Below are 6,000 nucleotides of genomic sequence, written 5' to 3' on the forward strand. Positions count from 1 at the left end.
TCTGGTATGTCATAAATGTATAGATGTAGCAGTACTGTCTATCTGTATGTCATATATGTCCTGATGAATTGAAAATGGGGGACCCTGATGTAAACAAGACGAAAGTCTTTCTCTGGTCTGCATCCCCTTAACAATTGTGTGTATTGAGCTGTACTGTATTGTACCCATTCTACAATCTGTTAATAAAGTTTTCAATCAATCAACGTAACGCGCTATTCATATCAATCGACATCACATCAATATAAATAACGTATTGTTTTCATCTCTCTATATTAACGTAACGCGCTATTCATATCAATCGACATCACATCAATATAAATAACGTATTTTTTTCATCTCTATATTAATGTAACTAGCTATTCATATCAATCGACATCACATCAATATAAATAACGTATTGTTTTCATCTATATTAATGTAACTAGCTATTCATATCAATCGACATCACATCAATAGTTAGTATTGTAGTGCTGAGAGACGGGAGTCTGAGGCGATGTCCTGAAGTCGAAGGTAACTCCTTTAATATTCATCAGCACAACTACAAGATACAATACATTACTAGAAAGCTAAATTCCTGCCACTGCTTTTTGTGATGTCACAGTATGATGTCATAATATAACATTCTAGAACATTTGTGATGTCACAGTATGATGTCATAATAGCACATTCTAGAACATTTGTGTACAGTATATATTCAACAATAGCTACCACGTGTATGAAGGGGATGAGGTGCGCTAGGTGTGGCGGGGAACATGAATATGGGAAATGTGGAGAGGGAGTGAAGCCGAAGTGCTGTAGTTGTGGTGGGGAGCATAGTGTAGCGTTTCGGGGGTGCGCGGTGATGATGAAGGAGGTCGCGGATCGGAGAGAGAGAAGGGAGGGTAAGTTGACGTATGCTGGGGCGGTTAGCAGGGCAGGACAGGGTAGCCAAGAAAGGGTGCAGGGGGTTGAAGGAGGGAATTTGGCAGTGAGGGTAGAGCAGGTGGAAAGAGAGAGGGGAAGGGAGGAGAAATTAGGTATTGTGGCCTTCGTGGCAGGGGTAGTTACTGGTATGGCAGAGGTTACGGGTAGAACAGAGATGGTGAAGATGATTGTTAGGATAGCGGTTCAACATCTGGGATTGGAAGGTCTGGACTGGAAGGAGGTGTGTAAAGAATTGGCTGAGGGGGCTGCGCGGGACAAGGCTGCGAGGGACAAAGCAGCCCAGGATAAGATAGCAGGGGGCAAGGAGGGTCCCGCGGAGGGGGGCTCAGGCAGGAAGTAGCAGCAGTAGCTGCACTCCAATGGACAATGTAGTTGATGACGGGGTCCAGTAGAAGAAGAAAAAGAAGGTGAAGAAGGAGAAGAAGGAGAAGAAGAAGAGCCCATAAAAAGAATTGCGGAGGGCAGTAATACGCCACGATGCGTCTACTCTGCCGGAAATTCAAATAAGAAGAAGAAGAAGAAGAAGAAGAAGATGGGAGATGATGTTTGTATTGTGATTGTATGACAAGAGGAGCAGAGAAGAAGGAGACAGAGACGATAGAAATGTGTTTTGAAGATGAGAAGAAGAAGAAGAGGAGTGTAAACTTTCTCAAGTGTGGGCGAAGCAAGAATTGTGGAGGGCAGTAATACGCCACGATGCGTCTACACTGCCGGAAATTCAAATAAGAAGAAGAAGAAGTCAAGTCAAGAGTTTTAATTGTCACGGCATACAGGTATACAATGAAATGCGGGTGGTCTTGCCCGCAACGATGTGCAATACAGTGGTACATATAATAGAATCAAAAGAAGAAAACAACATTGTGCAGTAACAGGTAGCAGGTAACATGGAGTGACATCTCGGTATCTGTACATAGTTATTTACAGAGCATGTGTGACATGCTAGTTAGCTTTGGTAGTGCAATACACTGTTCCTGTTATTCTAATTTAAAGTGTCCTTTCCTTTGGCCATAAGTGTGCGTGTGTGCGACATGAGTGTGTGCCCGCTCATGTTAAAGTGTTAAGTGGCTGCTCGTGTGTGAGCGTGCACAGTGTGCGTGTCGTGTGTGTGTTCATGTGTGCTTGTGTGTGGACAGTTCAATGTTCTGAGCACTCAATGTTCATTGTTCATGGCTCTGATGGCCTGGGGGAAGAAGCTGAGCCTAAGCCGCTCTGTCCTAGTAGCTGGGGTTCGCAGGCGTCTGCCTGACCTCAGCAGCTGAAACAGGCTGTTATTGGGGTGGTGAGGGTCTTTCATTATCCTGCAGGCTCTGGATTTGCACCTCTTGTTGTATAGAACCTGCAGGGGGGGTAGTGCAATACCCGTGGTACACTCGGCTGAGCGCACCACTTTCTGTAGGGCCTTCTTGTCCTGTGCCGTGCTGTTTCCATACCAGGCAGTGATGTTTCCGGTCAGGATGCTCTCTACAGCTCCTGAGTAGAAGGACTGGAGTATCTTCCCCGATACTCTGAACTTCCTTAACTGTCTCAGGTGGTAGAGACGCTGTTTCGCCTTCTTTACTACTGTGTCTGTGTGTGTTGACCATGTCAGGTCCTCTGAGATGTGGACCCCCAGGTACTTGAAGCTGCTCACCCTGTCCACGGTAGCCCCGTTTATCATCAGTGGTGTGTGTGTCTCCTGCTGTCCTCTCCTATAATCCACGATCAGTTCCTTGGTTTTGCCAATGTTCAGGAGCAGGCTGTTGTCCTGGCACCAGCGTTCCAGTACCTCAACCTCCTCCCGGTAGGCCTTCTCGTCGTTGTCCGAGATCAGCCCCACCACCACCGTGTCATCTGCGAACTTCACTATGGAGTTGGAGCTGAACTTGGCCACACAGTCGTGTGTGTAGAGTGAGTACAGCAGGGGGCTCAGAACACAGCCCTGGGGGGACCCGATGCTCAGGGTGATGGTGTTGGAGGTCTGACCCCCCACCCTGACCGCCTGGGGTCTTTCGCTCAGAAAGTCCAGTACCCAGGCGCTCAGGGCGGAGCTCAGACCTAGCTCGATCAGCTTGTCCACCAGTCTGGTGGGGACTATGGTGTTGAACGCTGAGCTGTAGTCAATGAACAACAGTCTCACATAGCCCCCCTTCTGACGGTCAAGGTGCGAGAGGGTGCTGTGCAGTACCTGGGAGACCGCGTCGTCGGTGGACCTGTTTGTCCTGTATGCAAATTGCATAGGGTCCATATCACTGGGGAGGGAGGCACAAATGTGGTCCTTGACCAGCTTCTCGAAACATTTCATGACCACAGAGGTGAGTGCCACCGGTCTGTAGTCATTTGGACATGCTGGGGAGGGTTTCTTCGGCACAGGGATGATGGTAGACATCTTGAAGCAGGCAGGGACCACTGACTCCGCCAGTGATTGATTAAATATGGCGGTGAACACAGGGGCCAGCTGGTTGGCACAGGTCTTGAGTATACGTCCTGTTATGCCATCTGGGCCAGCAGCCTTCCTGGTGTTCACCTGCATAAATGCTCTTCTCACACTGTGTTCCGACAACGAGAGAGCGTCCCCCCCCCCTCGCGGTTGACCCCCCCCCCCTCCACAACAGCCGGCGCGCCAGTGACGTCACTAGCCGGAGAGCCAGCAGCGCCACTGTCTACACCAAACCGAGCGTAGAAGGTGTTGAGCTTGTCCGCGAGGGAGGCGTCGTCGCTCCCCATTGAGGGGGCGCTGACTTTATAGTCAGTTATTGTCTTCAGTCCCTGCCATAATCCTCTTGTGTCGTTTTGTGCCATTTGTGTCTCCAGTTTATCAGCATATGTCCTCTTAGCAAGTTTGACAGCTTTGCGTAGAGTATAGACTGAAGCCTTATACTCCTCCATGTTTCCTGACTCTCTACCCAGGTTGTAGGCGGTGGTACGAGAGTTCAGAGCTGCTCTAATGGTGCTATCCACCCACGGTTTCTGGTTTGGGAAAATCCGCACCGTTTTCCTGAGGACAATACCATCAGCTATTGTTGTTATGTAGCACACCACTATGTCTGCTAGTTCACTGACGTCACTGGCGCTTCCTATGAACATATCCCAATCCGTGTCTGCAAGCACGTCCTTGAGCGTGGCCTCTGATTCGTCGGTCCACTTCTTTGTCTCACGTGACACGACGGCGTCACGTGATCTCTGTTGATATGCCGGAAATAGCAAGATGGAGTCATGATCGCTCGAGCTTGTGGACCCCGTTAATGGCGGAGCGGCTACTGCCTTGTAACCCGCTTTGAACGGGGAATAGCAGTGGTCGAGTGTGTTCTTCCCTCTGGTGGAGCAAGCGATGTGCTGGAAAAAGGACGGCATCACTTTCTTCAGGTTGGCCTGGTTGAAATCGCCGGCCACTACCATCGCTGCGTCTGCGTGTTTGATCTGGTGTCTGTTGAGATGATCGTGTAGTTCGCCCAGCGCTTTGCCCGTATTCGCGTGTGGGGGAATATACACGGCAGTCATGACGACTGCTGTGAACTCCCTCGGGAGGTGAAACGGACGACATAGGATAGAAAGATGTTCCAAGTCCGGCGAACACGAGTTTGAGAGGACCTGCACCCCCTCGGGATTAACCCAGGAATTGTTCGTGATGAGGCAGACTCCGCCGCCGATGGTCTTTCCTGAGCCAGCGTTGCGATCTGCACGTAAGACTGTGAAGGCATCCGAGGGAGAGACGCTTTTGTCTGGGGTCGTCGACGTGAGCCATGTCTCTGTGAGACATATAATGTTGATGTCTCTCATCTCCCGTTGGAACCGAACCCTCGCTCTCAGGTCATCCATCCTACCCTCCAACGAACGGGCATTCGCCAGAAAGATGGATGGAATTGCTGGGCGGTAAGCAGCTCTTTTTAGTCTCAATCTGATACCTCCTCGTCTCCCTCTGTGTCTCCTCCTGCCATCGCCTTTGTTCTTTTCTTTGCCGCCATTCTCCCGTCTGATTTCTGCTGGCCATTCTAGGTCAAAAGTGTCTCCAAACTCCTCTTTGAGCCCGGGGTTCAAGTCCATAAGTGTCTGACGGTCGTATGACGTACCCGCCAGTGTTGCTTTAAATAAAAAAGTAGCAAAAACAAACATAATAGCTAAAAGTGAGTACATCGTTGCAGAGCTAAAACCAGAGGCGTCTGACCAGGGTCGCGTCCTTTCTCGGTTAGCAGGGTAGGACAGGGCAGCCAAGAAAGGGTGCAGGGGGTTGGAGGAGGGCATTTGGCAGAGAGGGTAGAGCAGGAGGATAGAGGGAGGGTAAGGGAGGAGAAATTAGGTATTGTGGCCTTCGTGGCAGGGGTAGTTACTGGTATGGCAGAGGCTAAGGGTAAAACAGAGATGGTGAAGATGATTGTTAGGATAGCGGTTCAACATTTGGGAATGGAAGGTCTGGAATGGGAGGAGGTGGTTAGGGAATTGGGTGAGGGGGCTGAGAGGGACCAAGCAGCCCAGAATAAGATCGCAGGGGGCAAGGAGGGTCCCGCGGAGGGGGGCTCAGACAGGAAGTAGCAGCATTAGCTGCACTCCAATGGACAATGTAGGGGATGACGGGTTCCAGTAGACTGCGGGAAAAGAAGAAGAAGAGCCCATCAAAAAGAATTGCGGAGGGCAGTAATACGCCACGATGCGTCTACACTGCCGGAAATTCAAATAAGAAGAAGAATCAAAATCAGATTTATTTATAAGGCCCGACCACACACGTTAATGTCCCCATGGGCCGTACAGGTCTTCTTTAAACAAGTCAAAAAGAAAACATAACAATAAGTCAAGAACAGAACAAGAGCACCATAAGGTCCAACAAATTTAAGATAAATGCAAATAAATGAAAGAATGCAAGCACTCACAGACATACCCCACGCGAAGGTAAGGAAAAACTCACTAAAACCTAACAATAGGGAAAAATGCTGGAGGAGAGAAACCTTAGAAGGGCCATTCAAGGGGGGATCTCCCTTCTTAGATGTCTGTGATAGTAGTGTTGCAGACTAACAGTTGGTAAGCATGCACTCAAGTGTGTAGAGAAACACAGATGAGTGCAAGCAATAGCAACTGGACATTTTGAAAGATTAAAGATAGAGCTAA

The sequence above is a fragment of the Notolepis coatsorum genome (genome assembly GCF_963971535.1).
Source record: "Notolepis coatsorum genome assembly, chromosome: 4".
NCBI classification, from domain to species: Eukaryota; Metazoa; Chordata; class Actinopteri; order Aulopiformes; family Paralepididae; genus Notolepis; species Notolepis coatsorum.